The 24,032-nt window shown below is 48.4% G+C and overlaps 1 long non-coding RNA gene across 1 annotated transcript in view; it reads right to left on the bottom strand.

Annotated features, from left to right (window-relative positions):
• Positions 1-7,814: 7,814 nt before the first annotated feature.
• LOC107195546 overlaps positions 7,815-24,032 on the bottom strand; it is a 73,884-nt gene continuing 57,666 nt past the window's right edge. The window contains exons 4-5 of the long non-coding RNA XR_001516733.2: positions 12,176-12,325; positions 7,815-8,545 (exon numbers count right to left, since the gene is read on the bottom strand). This is a non-coding gene — a long non-coding RNA (uncharacterized LOC107195546). The remainder of the gene's footprint in view (positions 8,546-12,175; positions 12,326-24,032) is intronic.

The following is a 24,032-nucleotide window of genomic DNA, read 5'->3' as shown; positions in this document are numbered from 1 at the left end:
GAGTAAGTCAGATAGAGAAAGACAAATGCCATGTGATTTCACTTACATATGGAATCTGAAGAACAAAATAAACAAGACAGAAACAAACTCATAGAAACAGAGAACATTTCGAGGGTTATCAGATGGGAGGCGGATGGGGGAGGTGGGTGAAAAAGAAGAGATTAAGAAGTACAAATTGGCAGTTAGAAAATAGTCATGGAGATGGAAAGTATAGCATAAGGAATATTGTCAATAATATTGTAATAACTATGTATAGTGTCAGATGGGTACTAGATTTATCAAGGTGATCTCTTCGTTAATTATATAAATGTCTAATCACTAAGTTGTACACCTGAAACTGATATTGTATGCCAAATATAACTGAAAAATAAAAATATTAAAAAAAAAAAAGAAAGAAGCCCATGCACCTGGTCCTTGCCTTGGCTCTGACACTTGTTCTAGAACCTGGGCAATGTTCTTCACCTCTCTGGATCTTCCTTTCCAGGCAATGAAGGGATTAAACCTCACCAACCTGGGCTCCGAAGAACAAATATGGAGTCAGAGCAGGCTGCCCAGCAGGTGACAGTGCAACCAGCCACCCAGCTCCTGGTCCTTAATTCTTTGAACTTCAAGGAACTTGGGGTCCCGCCTGTCTCCTGGATGCACTCTCAGCCCTGCAGAGGCCCTGGGGGGCTGGGAGTGGTAAGACTTGAGAACATTTTCCCTGACGATCAGGAAAGCGCATCAGAAAGAAGGACCCTGTTTTCCTTCTCTGAGTCCCTTGAAGCTCCCTTGAAGCCAAAGGGAATGACATCACAACAAAACAAAGTGGCCAAGACATACTCTACAAAAATGTCCTCACATGGTTACATTTTCTGCAAATTACAGCGTTTGGAGTATAAATCAGAGTAATTGTTTAAATCAGAGTGACTGTTGAAACAGATTTCCAGTGATCAAATCAAAAATGCAATCATTCTTGCGGTTCCCCTGGTGCTTGGAGCCCCACATACTTCTGAAACTGTCGGTTGTCAGTTACCCGGAGTGTTTACATTAACATGCTGCCCTAACAGAGAAAATATATATTTTAAGAAGAAAATGTGAATCCAGGGTTACAAGAATGTTTCTGAAACAGCTAAGTCATCTTGTTTCAAGTAAAACCAGATGTTTGCATCAAGAGAAAGCCAATCATTTCTTTTAATTATGCTCGATGGTCAGGCCACCAAGAATACCCACATGTGTACACATGAGCCGGTAGAAATCAAAGGCTTTGTGACACAGAAAGCAATCAGCAAGTCCCAGACCACCAAATGGCATCCCCAGCACCAGCTCTGGGCACTTCTAAAGTTCTTTCTCTGAGAGAGCCAGGGTCCTGAGCAAGGCCAGGTTCAGGAGTGCATTCTCTAGTCAAGACGGAAGTTCCACAGAAAAGGTGCCTCAACAGTTAAGCTGTCTTCTTAGGCACCCTCCTGAGACACTTCTCTGTCACCGAGACTTGAGAAAGTAAGTCAAAGCAGAGCCCATTCCCCTCGTCTTTATCCTGAAGGAGATGATGCAGTGGGGACTCCCGTGCTGGCTTGTTTCCCCAGGTGGCGAGGCACCTGAGTGCATACCTGTTACCTCAGTCTCTGCCCAGATGCGCTGTGAGGTGTGATGGCTGTGGTGGTAGGTTCTCTGAGTACTATGCAATGACAGGTGGACAGGGGGGAAGGCTTTGGAGCTATCAGCATCTTTCCAAGGTCCAGGCTCAGTCCAAGAGAAGGACCACTCTCCTGAGCAGACATCACTGCCTGCTGGGGGTCTTCACTGGTGGACTCACAGAGACTTGATCTAGAAAGTTCCTGGAGTCAAAATGTTCCTCCAAATTGAAGAAAGTGGTATGCCCTTGAGGATTCCTCCAACACAACCACAGCACCTGAGCTTTCCCCCAGGTAGATAGTAGGTCCTGAATATTTGTTCCCAAAGATATTCCAGAATCTGAGTGTTGCTTCTACGAGAACTGCAAAAATGTAATGGCCCCTTCAGGTCTGTTTCGCGAACTTCATTTTTTTAGGTGGCAGCCTCATAATTGTTACTATTATTAGTTCCCGTTAAAATAGACTGCCTTCTTTTCTGCCTTCTTTTCTTTTTTTCTTTCTTTCATCCTGACTTTTTTTTTCCTTCATTTATCCCTTTCTTCTTCCTTCCTTCCTTTCTTCTTTCCTTTTAGTTTTTACTTAAATAGCTTCTTTAGCTTTTCCTCAAAGATTCATGAAGTCATAGGTAAAATGTATTAGTTGTAAATCTTTTTAATATGCGTTAAGATTAATATATGCCATTAGAATGAAATATTTATCCAAATCTTGGCTAAAATCTTCTCACTTGCTAATAGCAATTTTTGTCCATAGCTTTGGGAGAAGCAACTCTAAAATCTTCTGTAGAATTCTAGTATCTCTTCTAAACCCTTCATCAGATTCCTTAAAATGACATGGCAATGAGTGATATGCAAAGCTGGACCACACTGCTCTTCCTCTCCGGCTCTGCAAGACCTGGAACCAACTTTTGGCATATTGATTGGTGATGGGAGGAATGGAAGCCCCTGCTTTGTTAGTCCCATTAAAAACCACCACCATTTCCCATCAAGAAAATAAAGGAGGGACATTTTCTGTAAGATCCATTACTAGAGGAGGTAGACAAGAACTTAAATATGCATTTAATGTTTTCTCAAAGTCGTCACTTGTGCCTCCAAACTTCCATGGATATTTCTGTGTTTTCTTCAAAATGGTTCCAGCATGGGAAGTTTTAAAGGCAAGCTAATCCTATATTATTACTAAACTAAGAACTGTGCTTTGAACTCAGCTCAGAAGTCAGACCCATGTCTTTGGAGCAGGCATTTGCTAATCACTTCTTGGCTGCGGTTGACTGATAATGTCCTCAAAACCAAACCATCTTGGGGGTTCCTGAAGTCAGAAGGGAAGTGAATTGTTTAAAAGTAAAACACTCCTGTTTCAGACCCCCAGACCTCCATAAGATAGCAGTTTAATAATCTAAATGATTGTTTTAAAAAGTGCTCTGACTCCGTTTTACCAAACGTTTACTTAGGTCTTTACACAGCACAGTTACTTCATAGCTCAGATGCTTCATCTGAAGTGTCATCACTGAGATTCCGCCCATTCGTTTATGCATTTGACCTTTTACTGAACAATTATTAAGCACCTAATGGATGCAGTCTTCCCAGATATTTACTTTGGGGGGGTTGAAGATGCAGTGCTCCTGCTGACAGCTGACATTTTTCAAACTAAAGACAATGCCAGGAATATTCGGTCCTCTTTTAATTTACTAGAAGTAAATCTCAGAAAAATGCAATAGGCTATTAAAGTAAAACAATTTTTTTGAAAATCGCTTTTCTTGCAAGATGTTGAGTCAAAGACTGGAGGGAACTTAATTAGAGCCTTAACTGGAGATGCTATAGGGAAGAGGTTGAGGATAGTGGCGAGATGAATAAGCTCCATGACCTAAACATCTGCTCTCATTCTCAGCACCTTCCAAAAACACTGTTCAGACCCAGAAGACACATCCAGGTGCTTGGCATACAGCTAAGTGGCCCAAAGCAGGTAGACCTCATCACACCTTTGACTACCTGGGTCCCCTGGGAAGAGGTCTTGGTCCTCGGTCCCACTCAGCATTTCTGATGTGCGGTAATGACGATTACAGGGAAGGAGGCTGCTGTGGGAAAACACTAAGAAGAAACATCACCATCTAGAGACTGAGGCCTTGCAGTTGTCACTCCAGAAGTGTCGACCTTCAACCTGGCAGTGCCAGGCAGTGTCCCCTTGATGAACTCCCACACTGTGGAAAGCAGCAGCTGACGAGCCTGGAGACAGCTGCTACCTTAACCCATGGCCTGAAGCCTCCCATAGGCAAATTTCACACACTTTGAAAGGGTTACTCAATACTCATTGACAAATGGATCTTGACTGAAAGGTCTATACTGTACACTATCGCTCAAGAGTATTGCTCCCAGCAGCGTATTTGAGCAATAAGGGCCTTTGCGGAGACCTTACAACACACACGTGGGGTGCTATACACTCTTCCTGGGAGTGAGGCTGGTTCACCTTGCCCCTTCTCACAGGAAACCAAGAATCTGGAAAGCCACAGGCCAATCAACAAACCCAAATTGAAAGGCAGTTACAGAGCTCGCCACCAGAGGGCAGCAGTGCACACAGATACAATGGGACCTCCCCATTTAAGAGAGGAGAAAACTGAGGTGGGAAGAAGTTAGCGATGCACCAAGACTCACAGTACTGGACAGATCCAGGCTCAGAACCCCGGCCTCCCAACCCCCAGCCACTTGTCCCCAAGGTCTCAGGAAAGGGACTTTTGGGTGGTTTATGCTTCTTCATTTACAGTTGATGAGTTGGCTGGTCAGAGCTGCAGCGTCTTCTTCCAGGAGTTATGGGATTCCCCAGAGATCCCCCAGGGATACTCTAACCTCACTCACCTTGACCCCCAATATGAAATGCATTGCGCGATGCAATTGACATCTAATATGCTATATATCATACACAAACTGAAACATTTTCACAAATACCTTTATTGCTGAGATACACTTTGATATTTTAAATTGTACTTGATTCTATATATATATATTTTTTTTTTTCAGTGCTGGGTGGGTCTCCATCCACTACATTGATTTCACAATCCACTAACTGCTTGCCGGGCCTGATTTGAAGGGTGGCCTGGAGAACAGCCCTCCAGGGAACGGAAGCTAGTCCAGTCGAACGTATTGCTGTCCCTGTACTTCCTGGGTCCTGCAAGATTGTAGGAGGGCTGTGGACACTGAGCTTCTCCAGTCTAAGAGAGAGAAAAGAGCCCAGGGGAAGCACCAAAGGCAACCCCGGTCCACCACTCAGCTTCACTTTGTCTGTGTCATTCCTACATTCATTCCTTCAGCAAACACTAAGTCACCCCTGATGGTTCAGCCCTGTCCCCAGCCTGCCCTGTTAGGAGGTGATTTCTGGCTTCCCATATCCCTGTGATCCACCTTCCCCTGCAGCCTGTGGGTCCTGGAACCCATGGAGGAGCCTCGATCCAAAACTCTGTGTGAAGAAGAAGGAGGAGAAGGAGAGGAAGAGGAAGAAAGAGGAGGAGGAGGAGGAGGAGGAGGAGGAGGAGAAGGAAGGAAAGAAGGAGAATCATCTGAGGCCAGAGAGCAGAAGATGGTCACAGCCTGAGGCTTTACACTAAGTGGAAGCCACAAGGGGAAGTTCGTGATGGAAGGCCAGGGCCTCAGAGCCACGGTCCACAGGCTTTCGGACTCAGGCAGCAGCCCAGGCCCCTGGGGTGCAGCCAATAGATCTGCTCAGAAAGTCTTTCCTGACACCCTGCCAAGTATTTCACTTGCTCAATTTCATCCCTTTGATCCCAACATGTTATTTTATGAAGATATTCAAAGGAGGACACATCTATCACTCATCAACCCCCAAGTGATCCTGAAGTCCTCCTTGAAACCAAGGACGGGTCTCAGAGCAAAGTCCACAAGGCGAATTGTGTAGTTTTGTCTTAGCACAGAAAGAATTAGAAGCTAGATCTTAGAGGGACAGAAGGAAGTGGTCTGTCCCTATGGGCGGACCCGGTGGGGTTGCCGTGGAGGCGCGGACAAGGAGTACCAGGGTCAAAGCTGTTCCGCCAACTTCATGGCAGAGCAGGCCTGCCACTGACAGAGCATCTGGCTGCCTTCTAGTGAATGCCTGGCCCTGGGCCAGAAGCCACCGCAGTGACTCCTGCGCACATCTGAAGGTTCCTAGCTCTTCCATGCTTTCCCTGAATTGCAAAGCCCTGAGGTTCTGATATAACACAAGTGAGGGGGAGGGAGCCATGAAAAGCGACAGATATTATACATCGACCATGTACATGGGGTCCTTCTCCAGATTTAATTGTGCTGTAGGAAAATAAAGTATTGTGACCTTTCAGGTCACAGCTGCCTCTGACCTTCACCGCTCGTGAAGCCTGGGACCAAGCAGGGCCCAGGAGTGACGGTGAGTATTCAGTGACATTCTCCTGCTGTATCTCGGGCCAGGAATGGCACGGCTCACACCTACCCATCCCCTTCTTCGATCATGGACACATGGTGGGTCACCCGGCCTTTCAAAGGATTCAGGGAATAAACAGTGTGGAGGAGGATGAACAATCTGAACCACATTTACCTTCAGTTGTCCGAGGGCTGTGCTGTCCCCAGGGGTGTAAATGGCCCCAGGGAGGCCCCTGTGGTCATCGGTCACCAGTCCTGGCCAGCTTCACCCAGACCCCCATCACAGTGGCCCACGCTGCTGCTCTGGTATCACTGCTGTCACTGGAGAACCCTGATGCTCAGGTCTCTGCCTCCCTGGGGCACCCCAAGCCACCCGCTCCAAGTGCTGCCACCTCCTTAGATGCTCTCTCAGGGGCATGTGGCATCCACTGCTATTCCCAGAATGCTAGAGCTTCCTCCCACCCCATCCAGTCTCCAAAACTTTCCTTCTGGACTTGGGGGATGGAGGATGACTGGGGAGTCCTTTTTTTATGTTTTCTCCAGAATATTTCTGCTTCTCTCTCCTTCCCTGCCTCTGTCTCTCCCGGTATCATTCCCCTTTCCCTTTCCCTCTCTCTCTATCTCAATCTATATCTCTCCCTGTCTCTCTTCCTCCCTCCTTTTCTCTCTCCCCACCAGCTCTCCAGGCACTAGTATCTTTTCAATGACTTTATATAGAGAGTTTTGGAAACAAAATCCAGGAAGAAGAGCATCTTGCAGACAACTTCTGCAGAGGCAAGAAGGCCCACGGCCAGCTAACTGCTTAAAAAGAGGATGGAAACTGGGGAAAACACAGAAATTAATATTAATTTATGGAGATAAACACATAAATTAATATGTTAAAAAGTTACCCTGACACAATGAAAATAACAGCCATCATTTGTGCACCCATCTACTGAATGACTCATCATCTAGCACCCACTCTATGCCAGGGTGGTTCCGCGCTGGATCCCTGCTCTAGCCGGCCGTCCTCCTAGGAGGAGCCAGAGAGCAAACGAATAAACAAAACACACAAACGGAAAAAAAAAACAAAACAGGGAAACAGCATGCTCTGCAGAGAACACAGCTCTCAACGGCGCAGAGGGGTGACTGCATTAGACGGGGTGGGTGTCGTGTCAGAGACGGCCCCTCTGCTTCTGAGACCCCAATGACAAGGACACAGATAGATCAGGGTTTCCCTTCTCTGTGCCGAGAATTTTCCACGTGCTGCTTTAATTCTCGGAGCCGACCTACGCAATCCACGTCGTTCCTCTCTCCGTGTTACAAATGAGGAAACTGAGGTTCAAGAGATTAAGTTCCTTGCCTCAGATCACACAGCCAACCGCGGAGGCGCAAGGAGCAGACAGACGTGTGATCCGTCTGGCTCTGAAGCCACAAACCCTTCCACTCCGCTCGTCGGGGCTCCGGTTGCATCTCTCTTGGAATTTTCCCAAACGTTCCAGACAGAAATTTCTTTCCCACCAGGTGTTGACATTTCAATCTTTCCTCCTTGGTCTCCTGGCAAGGGCAACCTATGAGGAGGTTTCCATCCTCACAGCGGACCCTCAAGGGAGAGGATAAAGTTGTCCAACTGCCACCGAGACTGGCTGAGCTCCACTCTGTCCTGCCCCGTCACCTCCGCCCTGCCACGGGCCCCTCTGCTCCCACCCCGGGACCCTGCTCCCTCTCTGTGCCGCCCTGTCCTGTGGGCTGGTGGGTGGGAGAGACCAAGGCCAGATGGGCTGAGTGGAGGTCGAAGTGACTGGCTGGTGGCATTCAAGCCTATTTTTATTCACACACACACACAAAATCTGTTCTGTGTTTTATTCAGCTTCAGGGCAAGGAGAGGTCAGCTCTCTTCACCTCTGCTGTAAGATGAGAACTACTGCAGGAAATGAAATGACAGAGAAGCCGGCCCAGGGGGAGGGAGAAAGGGCAAATGACGGGGAAATTAGAAACCTGGGTTCAGATCCGAGCGGAGGGTGTCAAAGCTCGCGTCCACCGGGGCCTTCTCCCCGAGGCCGGGGCGCATACATGGGCGCCCCACGCTGCCACGCTTGGCAGCCGCCCGTGAGGGCCGGCGACACGGGCACGCACGCCGACCCATCCCAGGCCTCCTGAGGGCGGTCCTGGCTTCCGACTCCTGCACCATGGCCTGCGCCTTCCAGCTCCGGTGGGGTCACGGGAAGGGACGCCCCAGGGCGCAGGGCCCCACGGCCCGCTGTGCAGGCTGGTATTTGGCCGTCCTCGTCCTCCTCACGGTTACTCGGTCCCTTCTGTGGGCAAGCCACAGGCTTCCTGTGCTTTCGAGTCAAACACGCACGAAACTATCTGGAAACTCAGACACAGCAGCTTCCCGCGCCCTCGCTCTCCCGGGAGCGCGCTCTGCTCTTCCACACGCTTCGAGGCCTCGGCGCGAACGCGCGCGCCCTGCTCCACGCGGCCCTCGCCGACCCGGGGCAGAGGCTGCGGTTTTGGTCCCAGAATCCCGAGAGCCGGAGAATGCCAGGCGGCCGGCGGGTACGCACATCTCCTCTTGACCTGCTGGAGGCAGGGACGTAGTTTTAATTCCGTCCAGAAAGCAATCATTGAGCACCTGCTATGTGCCAGGCCGGCGAGGAGGGGGTTCGGGGTTCGAGGTCCAGAATGCTGGGGCTCCGGACACCTGACTTGTCGTAACAGACCCAGGAAGCGGGGCGCTGGGCTGCAGCCTCTCGGCCAGACTCCCCCGGGGCTGCTGGGACTCCGAGTCCGGAAGCAAGACATTTAGACGCAACAGTTTGTTACCGGGGCCATGTTGATGCAGCCCTCCCACATATAAAAACTCTGGATTTGTTTTCCTTTTTTGTTGTGTTTTGCCAAGTAATATATGTGACTCACACCCCTATTACCCAGACCCCAGACCCAGCTATCCCTGAGCCTGGGCACAAAGAAGCACCCACGTGCATTACTTCGTCATTAAAAGAAAAAAGAATGTGAAGGGTTAAAGAAGTACAAATTAGTAGTTGATAGATGGTCACCGCGATGGGGAGCACGGCATAGGGAATGCAGTCAGCATTAATATGTTGGCTAAGTGGAGGGCCAGGGGAGGGAGGGAGCAATTGGGGAGATTGTTTTATGAACTATATAGATGTCTAATCAATGTACTGTATACTTGAAACAAATTAAAATAAATTTTTTTTTACAACAGAAAAAGCTGAGCATTTCACGAGGTATTTTTTATGCCACTACAACAGGCCTCCATGTCAAATGTTCCCCTCGAAATGCAAGGTGTCCTCCCGGATCAAGGGGAGTCTTCTGGCCCTGAACCTTCCCCGCCCCCAACGCCCATGTGCTTGGAGGAAACTAGCTGATGCTCTCGGGGTCATTGGTCCTGACGCGGGAGAGAGCCACCTCCTGCCTCCCTCACTGGGCTTTCCTGGCTGTTCCTGAGCCACCTCATGGACCAAGGGCACAGCCTGCTCCCACCCAAGTGCGCTTTCCTGGCCAGGCTGGTCACTGGCATCTGCAAAGGCTCAAACGGCAGAGCTGTGTGGAGTCTTTCTTAGTGAGACCCCCCTTCTCCCTGGTCCTGCGGGAAAAAGAAATTAAGTATCCTGTTCATTACCATGAGCTTTCCCCTGCCACATTCAAGGCAATGACTTTGGGTGTCCCAAGTGGCACCGAAATCTAAAGAGACAGCAATTCCCAGGGCTCACATCGCCCCCTCACCTCACACGGTTTGTGACCAAACTCTTGCAGCATTCGAACGGAAGATGGCCTCGATAATGCCATGCCACTGCCCTCCTGAAAATGGCAGGACCTGGGGCCTCCCAGGCCTGAACTTTGACCTCGGCTCCAGGCAGGGAGCCTCCCGCTTCCCAAAGTCTATAGATCTGTTCTCCTCTGGTGCAGGACAACGTAACGTTCATTTTAGGAGAAAGGGGATTTTTTTTTTTAGGCCTTCAAAATTGTAACTTCAACCTAATAGTAATTTTGAATGACGTCACATTAATTCAATGCTAATCAACTAGCCAGACTATTGCTGTAGCTGGCTCTTTAAAGAGAAAGATTTGGGAAATTTCATGTCCCCCCAAAGGCATATTTTGAGCACAGACTTTCCTTCTCTGCTTTACATATAAAACAGAATTTTGCCCATTTCTTTCAGACTAAGGAGACAGGTCAGGGGACCCCCTCCAGCTCCCCTCGAAATATAGATCCCAAGCTCTCAGCACCAGGGTCAGGGGCAAGCAGGTGGTGAAACAGGAAGTGAAAGGGTCAGCTGACAAACAGACCTTGTTTCCTACGGGTGCTCTGAGCTTTACCTGACACTGCGATTCTCTCTGGGACAACAGTGCCCACGGGGTCTGGGTGAGCTTCAGGCACTGAGGACTCCCGATGCCACCTTCACAGAGCTGTTTGGGGCCAAGTGGTGACAGGAGGCCATTTAACCCTTTGGGCATCAACACACTCCCACTGGCTGTAAGACCTGATAGATGCCAGGGGAGGCCTGAGCCCAGAATGCCAGAGACATCTGGTGGCACCAGCAAATGTGAGCTGTACTACAGTCTTTTTTGCGGGGGAAACAGTTAATATAAAATAGAGTCTTGGATTAACGTGGTTCATAAATGTTAGGTGTTGCTACTGAAGACCTCGACATCTACCCAGATATTTCAGGGTTTAATGTTGAGAGAATGCCTTGACAGGTGAGGAAGGGAGCAGGCATGTGAGTGGACCCAGTCCCTCCAGTGGGACAGATGGCATTGCCCAAGACCTCTGGAGTTTCACGCTCAGCTCTGATTACAGGCAGTGCAATAAGGCTGGCTGGGACCCAGCAGGGCAGAAGCACCAGGTGTTCCAGAATCTCTAAGTATGGCAACTTTTGCTGGTGTAGGGGCACCAGTGGCTCTGGGAGGCCAATGAGCTCTGTACGGGACATTCCTGATGTGAGACCAGAAAATCATGCAGTCCCCTTTGTTTCTCTCTGTAATTGGCCAACACATTAAGCCCCAAGTACAAACCTAAACTCAGATTGTGAATTTCTAGGTCACAAGAGGACACGGATTAATCAGACTATTTACAACATGCTGTCAACACACAGCAGAGGGAATAGGCCAGCCAATGCCAGTGACATTTTGTGGATTTCTTATAGCGTGTTTTGTCCATCCTTTACTTATTAAACATTCAAATCCTCTTCATGTCCTCTAAAACAGGATTCTGTGTCTGCTCACCCGCTGAGTTACCAGCAATTCAAGACATATGCCTGAAGCCACCCTGGGCTGGATGTCCCCAGGGCCTGGTTTCACCACATCATACACAGCACACACAGACACACGCAGCAGGCCCAGCACCCACACCAGGCATGCATCACGCAGATGCTGCAGATATGCAGAGCCAGAAGCCTTTGCTAAGACTCAGTCCCTCAGCCGTAGCCCCGGAAGACGTAAACTCTCCCTGCACAGTTGACCCACCACAGAATGCCTGGTTCTCACAAAGCATTTCCTGACGTTAACATGGCAAGAGACACCCCGTTTTTTGTTTGGGGAAACTGAGGCCCAGATGGAAGGGGTGGCGGGCCCAAAGTCATAGAATCTTGTTTAGTAGTGGGCCAAGGTTTTGGGTACCAGCAAAGACAGGTTTCTTCCCCAGCTACAGAGGAAAGGACTCTTTCTGGCCTCAGCTTTCTGCCCTCACTTAAGGAACAACCACTGCTCACCGCCACCCTCTTCACAGTCCTCCCGGTCCGAGGGTGGCAAGCTTAGAACCCTGGCTATCAAAGTCACACCCAGAAGGCATTCTTCTTGTCCATATGCTCACCTGTGTGGTTCGAAGGCGTAACAGTGCTGCCCTGACATTGGCCCATCCTGGCTTCCGACGGCCAATCACTAAATATTCAAGAATCTTACTAGTCAGGTGTTTAAAGGGGGCATTTTGAAACTGACCATTGTGGGAGTATTTATGCCGTGGAAATCAGCAAATGCCAAATGCCATATATTAGGGATTTTTTTTGTTGTTGTTAGAGAAATAGTTTATCAATATATTACTGTTCGCCAGGAAGAACCACTCTGACTTCACTAAGACCTCAGGCCTTGGGGAACAGGAGATATTGTTCAGGATTCATAGTTGCAAACAATAAGAGCCAACCCTGGTAAGCAGAAACGGGACTCTTAGGAAGGATGTCAGGTCGCTTACAGAACCCGCAGGAAATGTGGAGTCGTGGGGATCGGGAAACGGACCGGAACGGACGACGGCAGGCAGCGTGTGCCGGCCCAGGCCACGGAAGGCACCGTACGTGGGAGACCGACTGGAGGCTGTCGAGGGCTGAGCGGGAAGGGAAGGCAGCTAGAAAGAAACAAGCAAAAACCATGTAGAATTAATCACATCACTGAGAGAAGAGAGAGCACGAGATTTAATATATAGATGTAAACATACAGCATGCAAACACCTATAATAAAGCCTCCTCACATTCATTCCAGTTTATATAAAAAGAATCAGAGAAAGATCAAAGAACTTCTCAGTGTTTAATTATGCTTATGAAATACAAAAAGTTAGGGAATGACTTAATAGTCCAGGATGGGCTGGCGGGGAGGAAAAGCCGGCGGCCTGCTCTGCTCCCCTGGAAGCATGTTCCTTCACAACACGAGAAAGGACCTGAGCGTAATGAGTACCCGAGGCAGGAGGGCTGGTCTCGGGGTGATGTCACGTCTGAGCCTGTTGTTGGCTTTTGTCAGGGGACAGGAAGTGAGCCGCCGCTTTCCCCTCAGAGGCCGTGGTTGAGGCCGTGGTCGCAGCCCCGCCTGGGTTCTTTGGTCATCTCGGTAGACCCGGCCTTCAGAGCAGGATCAGAGCTCAGCCAGGCCCAGGCCGAGCGCAGACCTCTGGGACGTGCAGTGCGGGCTCAGAGTGAGGGGACACTGCACCCGTCGGCCTCGGAGCCAGACCTGTTCTTCCCTGAGCAAGCTGGGCTTGGACCTTTGAGTCCAGAGAACAAACCCTTGCAGCTAGAAGGTGTGGACTCCAATCCTGCGGCCACCCAACCCACAGAGTAGGCTGAGAAAGCCACCTGCTAAGCCTCGGGCGTGGGGGGGTGGGGGAGGCCACTCCAGCTCTTCCTCCTCCCCACTATGGCCACTGAAGTGCTCGGGCAATTCTAGAGACCTACATCTGGCCCATCACTGCACACACCGAACATCCCCCAAGAGCAGACAGGGGCCCTGTGTTCCCTTGTCCCTCCTTCTTTTTCCCCTCCTCAAGTCCCATTCCCTCAAGATCAAGCCAACTTCCTGGTAGCATGCCATATTAGGTAAGAGCTCACAAAGATTAAATGTGAAAAATGGAACCAGGTATGTACCCGAAAAAAAATGAAGAAAACATTTTATAATTCAAGGGGAAAGGCTATTTTTAGGCATGACACAAAACTTCAATATCCATAAAATATGAGATTGATAAATTTGACTCGATTTCCTTTATATAGAGAACAAAAACACCAAACAACTAATGAAAAGAGAAATTAAAACCTAGAAAAAATATTTGGAACTCATATCACAAGTAAAAAATTAATTTCCTTAATACTTACTAATAAGCTCATTTGGAGTTGAGGGATCTAATCAATAGTATCTCTTTTCTCACCAAAATTCCAAACGGTCTTGAAATAGACATAGGAATAGACAAATGATGACCCTAAAATCATCTTTATTACTGGCAGAGCCTTTGGAGAATGTGCCTTAAGAGAGTAAGCAGTGAGCATCTTAATGCTGGACCCCAGAATGAAGCAGGCCTTTGGGGCCATCAGGATGGTAGGTTTGTGCAGCCAGAGGCCAAAATAAACACACAGGAGAGAGACGTGCAAAAGAGGGATTGGAGACGAGGACAAAATCTCGCCAACTAGGAGACTGAACAAGTTAAATTCTTACAGCAGCGACAGGTCTGGGGACAAGGAAATGCATGCCTGCTGCTCAGAGCATGTTTCAGAGCTGGGAAGGAAGACAAAGGGCCTGTAAGCCCACAGCCTCCACCTCCTCGCTCCTGTAACAGGTGTTGAAATTGCCCTTCCATCCCACTAGAATCTGGAGAAAATCATGCTATGAGGAAACCATAGCAAAGAGAAATTGTTCACTGTCAGCCATTTATCAGTGGGAAGCCTCGGTCACATAGCTCCATTCCCAGAGCTGACAACTGCCCCACAATGCACAGCCCCTCTCAGGAGCAGGAATATCCAACACAGCCAAGGAATCGGTGTGGCTGCAGAAGCCACGTGGCATGCACTGCCCACAACGCCAGGCTGGTGTATCTCCACACATCTGTGAGTGTATGTGTGAAGCTGAGTTTATGCATCAGTTTGACTAGCCATGGAGTACCTGACATATGGGCAAACATTCTGGGTATTTCTGGATGAGACTGACCTTTGAATCGGTAGACTGAGTAAAGCAGATTGCCCTCCCCGATGTGAGTGGGCCTCATCCAATCAGTTGAAGGTCTTATGACTAGAACAGAAAGGCTGATACTTTCTTGAATAAGAGGGGACTCCTCCTGCCCCACTGCTCGAGCTGGGACATTGGTCTTTTCCAGCCTTCAGACCAAGACTGAAATGCTGGCGCTCACATGTGAGGGTCCGTTTGTGGGCAGCCACTGTTTTAAACTTTTCTGCCTTGCTTCACCTCCACCATGAGCATGGGGACAGCAGCAAGAGAAGAGGAAGGACTATGGCCTTATTAATACTCTGGTGTACTTTGAAAATGGTTTCACTGACTTCAGACATCACTTCCATTACCAGAGATCTTTGCAGTTATAAATGCTACGTCTTGATCTGTCCAATTTACCTTCCTAATAGATCATAATTACAAATCCAAGGGCCTACAGGGCCTACATAAACATCTGAAATGTAAGTGGTAGAGACTGTCGCAAGCTGGAGAGTTTGTACTCCACCAAGCACATTCAAATTCAAATCATTATTAAACACACCATTGCATAACCTCTGCAGCTGTCCAAGCTTAGTTACAATGAAAACTAAAGTTCAGATAAAAATAATGACAATCCATACCACTGCAATTAATAACCAGGAACTTTTCTAAGATAGAGAGTGAAATAATTTTTACAACAATCCCTGAGGGAGGTGCCACTATTATTCATTTTACAGGTGAGAAAACTGAGGCACAGAAAGGTTAAGTAGCTTACCTAAGGTCACACAGCCTAGTAAGAGCACAGTCAGAACTTGAACTTAAGTAGTCCATTTGCAAAGTCACTTAAATTGGGCTTCTTATGAATTCGAGAGCTGCAAGGGAACTGGGCTCTGCTGCATGGTGGTCATAACTATCAATGTCTCTGTCTCTGTCTCTATGAAATGACCTGGAATCCTGAACACACATCAGGGATTTTCAATCCTTACAGAGGAGGAGTCTCCAACCCCTGGGTTGCAGACCGGTACCGGTCCTTGGCCCGTTAGGAACCATGGACTGCAGAGCAGGGCTGCACCGGGCTGCAGAGCAGGATGTGAGCGGCAGGTGAGCCAGCAAAGCTTCATCTGTATTTGCAGCTGCTCCCCAGCGCTAGCATCACCGCCTCAGCTCCACCTCAGATCATCAGGCATTAGTTTCTCATAGGAGCACTGATCCCTGGTGCCAAAAAGGCTGGAGACCACTGCTATAGAGAACCAATCCCCATGAAGAAATTCTCTCTTTTCTCAAAAAGCTTGGTGGATTCACTGGATAATTGTCTCTGTTCTCTAATTCCCTCAGTGTAGATGGACAGTGACCAGCAAAAGCCAATGTCTTTCTGATTTGAAAGCCAAGGCCTCATTGTAGCAGGTCACCTACATTGTGGAGGATGTTCTCCACAGAGCTGTGTGACCTTGGGCAAGTCCCCAAGCTGCGCTGGTCTTCACTCGTAAGAGGATCAGGCTGGAGGAGATAATCTCTCAGGTTCATCTGGGCCCAGAAGACAAAGTTAAAAATAGGGTCTCAGGGCTTGTCTTAGCTGGGGCCACAGTAACAAAATACCATAAACTGGGTGTCTTAAACAACAAATATTTACTTCTCACAGTTCAGGAAGTTGGTTAAGTTCAAGATCAAGTTCCGACAGATTCAGTGTCTGGGAAGATTTGGTGTCAAACCCTCTTTCTGGTTTGCAGATGGCCACCTCTTTGCTGTGTCTTCATAGGGCAGAAAGAGAGGGCTCTGGTCTCTTTCTCTTCCTATAAGGGCACTAATCCAACATGGGGGCTCCACATGACCTCACGTAAACCTAATTATTCCACATTCACAAAAACCATCACATTAAGGATTAGTTTCAAATTATGAGTTTTGGGGGTCACATTCAGTCCATAGCAGGGCTAGTAGATGAGTACAGCTGCTGAGAACACATCTTGAAAGGGTATACTGTGTTTACCACACCCCCTTATAAGAGCTCCCTGTTCTTTCTTTCTCAGCTAACGGCATGTATTATAATTCTGGGGACCCTCAGTCCTCTGTCTCAAGTTTCCATCCCCAGCCATTGCGTAGACTGAGCCTTCACGCCCATTCTTCGGGGAGCATGAGAACTTTGAGCACAAGCCAGAGGGTAACTGGAAACCCCTTAACTCTTCTGGTCCCCAGCTTTGCCCCCTAAGGACCTGCAGATTCGAGTTTCTTATTACTCTCATTTGCTAAAAGCCAAATAAAGAACTTGCACCTGAAAAACACAGAACCTTGTATGGTACTTGGAGCTCTGGGGTGTAAAACTGGAGGTTAATCTTATACTTCTGCACAGGAGAGAGAGCCGAGGAACCAGAGAAGATTTCCAAAGCATACAGCTGGCCCTGGATATCTTCCCAGCTCTGCCGGAGAAGGAAGAGTGGGTTGCTCCCCAAGGGCCAGGCAGCCAACGCCTCCACAGGCGAGGGGTCCAGCCAGAGGAGTCCCATAGCCCGAGGCCCCTGGCAGACAGGAAGCCTGGCATATCGGTCGGGCAGGATGCTGCTGCAGCCTGGAGCCACTGCCCACCACTGGCTGGTGGTGGCACTTTAAACCTCTCCAAAGGGCATGGCTTATGCCTCTCGTGACCATACAAACAGCCAAAAGAGATGTTTAAGGGATCAGTGATCTAGGTATCTACACTGCTCCACAATTTTTCTGAACTGAATGGTATTAAACAATGATCAGTTGTTGTTGTTATTATTGTTGTTGTTGTTGTTGTTATTATATTACTATTATTATATTATTATTATTATATTATTTCTCATGGTTCCATGTCTTGACTGCACTCACCTAGGTGGTTCTCACCCAAGTCCCTTAAGTGACTGGCCAGGCAGTGGCTGGAGCAGGAGAAGCCCTGAGGCTTCCTCCTTCACAATATCTAGCATTGGGGGAAACTGGGCCCTCAAATGAACATCTCCAGCATGAGCTCTCCATGTGGCCTGGACTCTCTTATTCCAGTCTTGATGGGAAATAAGCAAAACAAGGTTAAAGTCATGGATTCCATGAATCCAGTCTCACTTGGGAGATGGCACCAAAAAAAATCAAGAAAAACTAAAGAACCAAGGAGACAGCACAAGGCAGGCAGTGTAGACAAAGGGGATGAGATGAGTTGATTTCAGCCCAGAGAAGAGGTGATGTTCCCAGAGCATATCCTGGGAGTGCGGCACACACTTCACACCACTGGCACCATCGGCAGTGCTGCTTCTCTTCCCATTGCTGTTAGTGAGTGTGTTTCCTTTGTTTGCATTTATTTTGTTCTGCTTTGCTGTCAAACTGGGGTGAGTACAGCAGGTGATGAAGGTAGTGTTTGTCCCCCATAGCAGCAGTTGAGGGAAGTGACGTAGGATGAGCTAATTCTCTGACCACCTTTAATCATTAATTCTCATGGGGGTTGAAGTTGACCCACTTGAGGGAGACAGAGCAGCCCAGAGCTGGAGTTTGGGATAAAGGGACTGGCACCAGCACACGAGGTCCTGTCTAAGGTATCTGGGGCCTAAAACAGCCCAAGGGGAGTCCAAGCTGAATCCCTAGGCAGTACTGAGCATCAGCAGCTTAGCAAACTAAGCTCAAACTGAGCTCAAAGCATACGCACTGGCCTACGAGTAAGAAGCAGCCAAGTGCCAGAGATGCACTGAAATGAGAATTGAAGAAGATGAGTAAGGAGAGCTGGGTATGCAGTGCCTGGTTTTGCCTTGATTGGACTTTAGCCATGGGGTTTGGAATGAGTCAGGCTGTCTGCCAAGAAGCCTGATCTCTGCTTAAATAATAGCAATGATAGTAAAGATTCACTGAGTGCCTACTGTGTGGCAGGCACTCTGCCAAGCATTTCTGCTCATATTCCCTTTAGTCTTCTGAACAACCCTCAAAGGCAGGGGTCCCCAACCCCCCGGCCGCAGACTGGGACAGGCCTGTTAGGAACTGTGCAGCACAGCAGAAGGTGAGCAGCAGGTGAGCGAAGCTTCATCTGTGTTTGCAGCCGCTCCCAGCACTAGCATCACCGCCTCAGCTCCACCTCAGATCATCGGGCATTAGATTCTCTTAGGAGCACTGGTGCCAAAAAGGTTGGAGACTGCTGCTGTAAGAGGTTATTTCCATTTAATAGACGAGAAAACTGAGATTCAGAGAGGTGAAATAAGTGTTCATGATGAACAGTTAACTATGACCCTTGGCAGTGGGGCACTGCCCAAACAGGTGCTTTCACTGGGGCCATAATGTAATGCCTACAATGCACCTGTGATGGTGAGGTATTTTTCCTTTTTTTCCCCAATGAGAAAATGGAAACTAAGTGACTTGCCTGAGGTCCAACAAAGCTGTTAAGTGGCAAAGTAGGGACTTAAACTTGTTCTAATTCCCCAATCCAAGCTTTTCCCACTATTCCAAAGGGTCTTACTTGAGGGGTGTCCTTCCCTGCAGCCCAGAGTGGCCTGGCACAAAGTAAGGATGAAAAGAATGCAAAACGGAGCTGCATATCGCCCCAGCAGGGAAAAGAAAGCAGATCCTTAACGGAGGTGAAGGGAAGGGCAGGGAGCAATGCTAACCATATGCCATCTCCCATTTTTCACTTACAAAAAAAAAAGTGCCTTGTCATTGTTTGAATCCCCTGTCCTGCAGGAGGAAGGGAGCAGGTACCTCTAAAGATCTGGGCACCTGCTCTCCTCACCGTCTGCTTCCAATCTGTTATCTGGCTTGGCACATGTCTCCTGTTCCTGGGATGTTTCAAGGGGCCTTCCTAGCTGGGTCCAAAGAAAGCATTCATTTTGATTCCCGAAAAGAGGAGCATCTGCTAGCCTGGATTGTGGGAGAGCCCATAATCCCTGCATTTTACCTCCTATTAGCCTTCTTCTCCAGGAAAGAAATGTCCTGCTCTTTAAAACTGAGGCCATAAAATTGTGACAGCTTGCTTGCAAACAGAGCTCATTCCAGAACATGAAACAGCCCTTCAGATAAAATATACAACTCAGGTGTGGGAGTGAGAGGACCGGGGTCTTAAAACCGAATCATTTGTTAGTACGTTTGGTTTTATGGCTCTGCCTGGGCAGTTCCCTACTGTAGAGCATCTCCAGTTCCAACATTTCGGACATATTTCCCATTAGCCCTTTATTTGAAATTTTATGCTTCCTCTCATAAAAACCTTTAGCAGATTAATGTGCTTGGGATGTTTATTTAGAAGTACAGCTGGTCTTCCTTCGAGTTGCTTTTATTGTGGGGTTGCCTGAGTGTGCCCTTTGTGCAGCAGCAAAAGGGTGGGACTGCAACCCAGCAACCAGCATTATCTCAGAGATGAGGGGACACATGGGGGGGCATGATGGAGGACATCAGGCAGGCCTTTGAGTTTTGCCATGTGATGAGGCACTCGAGGGCCACCATGTGCATCGGGAATGGGCTGTGCGTGGATGGTGGATATGAAGGGAACCGGAGCCAGCCATCTTCGTCTCCCTGACGGACCTGTCCTGTGGGCTCGTCCCTTCAGCACATCAGGACTAGCTTGACTCCGTTCGATCAGGAGCTGTTCTCCTTCGAGGTGAATAAGAGGGCCAAGTACTGACCAAGATTGCTGGTCTCCCTGAAACCTTGGGTAAACAGCCATCACTTCTTTTACAAGATGCATGATGATCAAATGTCTTGTAATGTTCTAAATTTATACCCCTCTTTCCTACATCCTCCTGTTTTATTATTTTTGCACTAAAGACGAGCAATTTCATTATTTTTTAAGGCCATGTCTTTATCATGGTTTGGGGTGTGTGTGTGTGTGTGATTTTATTAAGGACCACCAGATTGCAGGTTCTTATTGTGCTTTTGGCTTCATAGGTCTCACGCTGTATAGGAACACTATTTAACAACATCACTGATGATGTTCCCCTGCCCTCTGCCACCTGTCCCCAGGACTGGAGGCAGCTCTGCCTGTGGATTGTTAGAAAGTTCTGCCTTCTGTTGGCCTCAGATTTGCCTCTTGGCAAGTTTCCTATCTTGCAAGTCCTACTCCTACACTCTGGGGCCACATTGTGTGTTTCCTTCCCTTCTTCCCTTTGAGCAATTTGGGGGACATGACTAGTGCCCTCAAATCATCCTTTCCCCAGGCCGTATGTCTTGGTGCCTCCCATGTTCTGAGTGAAGATCCAAATGAGTGTTGACCTTGAAGTCTTTTCCGACCTTCCCCAACTGGTGGGGTCTTCTGTCAGCGAGACCACTAAGAGTTTGTCACACATGCCAGCTATTATGCAGTTACTTACTCTTGGCAAAGGCCTTTCTTGAGCCCATGCTTCTGGGCTCCAGGAAGAAACACTTTTTATCAGTCAGATGTTTCTTGATTACTCAGACATTATCAGACAGCAGACACTGGCACCAAAGAAAGAAGGAAAAACTTTACACCAAATGGCAAGAAACTGATACGCTCTTACTTGCTCTTGCTCTCTTGTTCTCAGAAATGCTCGGTAACATCCAATAGCACAAGGAAATGAGGTCACAGGTACGCACACAGGCATGCGCACACACATGCTCACGCACGCACACATACTCAGCTCCGAGTTCCTAAGAGCTCTGCTGCTCCCCAACTTACTTCAAGGGAGTTAATTCACTTGCTGAGTAAGGCTATTTGCTGTGTCTTGCTCATCAAGATGTCAAGTGAAACAGAGCCAACCGCCTTCCCACAGAAGATTCTGTAGCCAATGCTGAGTGACCTGAGGGACTGAGTAATACCACGTGTATGTATGTGTGGGGATGTGTGAGCACATACGTGGGCTGGGGGTGCAGCGAGGCATGCAGTCTTGAGGGAGGCAGGCTCCAAACAGATCTTGAGATTGCATGTGTCCTATATGACATACCCAGGGAAAATTCTAGGGCTCCCGTAACCTCCTCCATGGTGTGGGCAACGGGCTGGTGGCATCAAGCCAGGAGGAAGGGAAGTGAGGAACATGTCTCCTTGGGGTCTGGCGACAGTGGCTGCAGCCCCTACAAGTGGCCAAAGGGGGTCAAAATCCTGTCTCTCTCCTCCAGAGAAGGACGACGAGCAGCTCCGGGCTGTGCCGCGTGCAATGCATTATCCGCAGGCAGCCTCCTCATCCCTGACTGAAGCTCTATCCACTGCAGACCCCTCCGGTCTGTTTTCATGACCTTTTCTGTATCCAGGCCAGCCCTCTTCTGAGTTTGTGTAGTCAACTTTTAAAAAGTAGGGTTGCTGCACAGTTAACAAAGACAGAGGGATTTTTTTATTTTAATTTACTCTTATCAAAAAATGTAGAAAGCACCATTGTATGGTCCCTTTACCCTGTGCGTGGCATTAGGTTTATCACTCCTTCTCATCGAGCTGGACTTTTTTTGAGATTATGTCTAAACTATACGTGACAATTAATGGATGTGAGGAAACAGTGTCAGCCTCGTGGGAGAGTGGGGAGGAGTAGTGAGCTCAGGCACGAGAAGTGCTTCATACGCTTCCATGTGCTGGGTGCGCTGAAACTGTTGGCCTGATTCTTCCCACCAGGCCCCCACTCCCTCCCATCTGGACCACCATGGACACCCTTTGCTGCTATGAGGGGCTCCTGACTCAACCCCAAATCCTGTCTCCTGGAGGTTGAGAAAGTTACGGCACCCCACTGGGGCTGATTCCCATGTGCTCAATGAAGGGACTCTGGGGGTATCGAAAAAGGAGACAACTCTGAGTTCCCCTCCAGCCTCACATTCTACCAGTCACCGATCTTGCCTTGTCTATCAGTCCTCTGGACAAGGGACCCTATAGGTGACCAGATCTTTCACGGGAGTATGACCAGATCTGCGTGGGGCATACGATATTCACACAAGTGAAAACAAGTCACCTCCTTTGCAGGTTCTGGGCTGCAAAAGGTGAAGGGAACGCCATGAATTCTCTAGTTCAAGTTTCACTTTAGATTAGAAGAAAAACCGCAGAAAAATAAACCGTGTCAATCAGCCCTGCTGTGTAAACAAGTGGTTGATGATAACTCATGAGACGGTTTGCATTTCTTTATGGAGTGGCCAGCGACAAGGATCCAAAAACAAACCTTCTCTTTTACGGTTATTTGGAAAAAGAACAAGGAAAGCATTTGTTTTACTTCTGAGAGCTGCTACAACCAGCCCCTCGCTCTCCAAACAGCTTCTCCGAGCAACAAGTCTGTGGCTCTCCTACTGCCTAGACCAGCTCTGGAGTCCGCCAGCGGTCTGCAGGGGGCTGGAGTGAGGCCTCGTGGATGGCCCTGGCTCCCCCAAGCCCTCACCCTCAGACACATGACGGGATCTCCTCCTCAGGGCCTTGCTATCCCACAAGACACCTTTTTGCAAATTAGGAAAAGACAGCCCCTATCTTTCAGATGCAACTCTGGCTTGGCAGGCAGACAGAATTATCTGCAAATTAGAAAAAGGTGCCTCACCTCGAAATCAGTGGTCTGCAAACTCTATCAAGGGCCAGATGGTAAATATTTTAGACATGCAGGTCATTAGGTCTCTGTCACAACTACTCAACTCCGCCACTGTCACACGAAAGCTGCCATTGATGGCACATCAATGAATAGGTGTGTCTGCGTTTCAAAATATTTTTATTTATAAAATCAGGCCGCGGATTGGACTTGACTTGTGGGCTATTGTTTCCAAGACCCCCCTACCCCCCGCAATGGCTGCAGCCCAGCACCAAAGTTTGGCAAATGCAACACAGGCTAAAATCCGTCTGCCCCTTTGACTCCTGTGGCAAACCTACACAATCCCACATGGCAGCCCTGCCTCTGAATTCCCAAGACGCTAGGGACCTACGGGGGCAAATTTCTTGGACCTAGAATGGACCACCTCAGTGAATCTTAGCATCCTCTATCCCCCACCAATACTCTCCTGCTCCAACAGCCTTCAGATCTGGGGGTCACGTCAATCAGAGTGCCACCTCTTACAGACCCTTCCTTATTCCACTAAGTAGCCCCAAGCCAGTGAGCTGCACTGAGCATAGCTTTGCAAACCAGACTTCTATTACTTAAAGAGATAAAAACAAGGTCTACAAAGACAGGAAGTCCAGCAGAGCCAGATCATAGTAGGGCTTCTCAGATAAGCAAAGCTGCCTGTCTCCTGAGACCGCTTCTTTGGCAAAACACCGATTAACCATTGAATAATTCGCTGGAGTGGAAGCTTATGACAGTTGGCAGAAACAAGTTATTTCTGGACATTTTCCAGTTTTTCCCAACCAGTCTTCCAATTATTATTAAGATATGGCAGTGGCTTCATGCAAACCATGGGCAGTCCACAACCTTGCAATACCAGCAAAGTGGAGAGAACACCCATTTCCTACAGCACCAAGGAGCAGTAGTTCCTGAAAACACTGGTCTAACTTTAAGTGGAATACTCCGTTATATTGCTCACCCTTCATTTGACCTTCATAAATATCAAAACCTTACCATCCTGCATTCTGACATTTAATTCTTTTCCTGTCATCTAATGAGGCCACATTTGGTTGGAAGGTCACTTGTCACTTACAACATGGAAAGAGACATATCATTTTAATGAAGCTCCTAATTCAGAGCAAGTCATGAAATCGTGGACAAGATTACAACACTTGCTGGCCCGGGGACAATGGCGGCCCTCGTACTTAGCCAGGCCTTTGTGGGATCACA

The sequence above is a fragment of the Pteropus alecto genome, unplaced genomic scaffold (assembly GCF_000325575.1).
Source record: "Pteropus alecto unplaced genomic scaffold, ASM32557v1 scaffold61, whole genome shotgun sequence".
Lineage (NCBI taxonomy): Eukaryota > Metazoa > Chordata > Mammalia > Chiroptera > Pteropodidae > Pteropus > Pteropus alecto.
The sequence above is the reverse complement of the archived record's forward strand: the minus strand, read 5'-3'. Positions and strand labels throughout refer to the sequence as shown.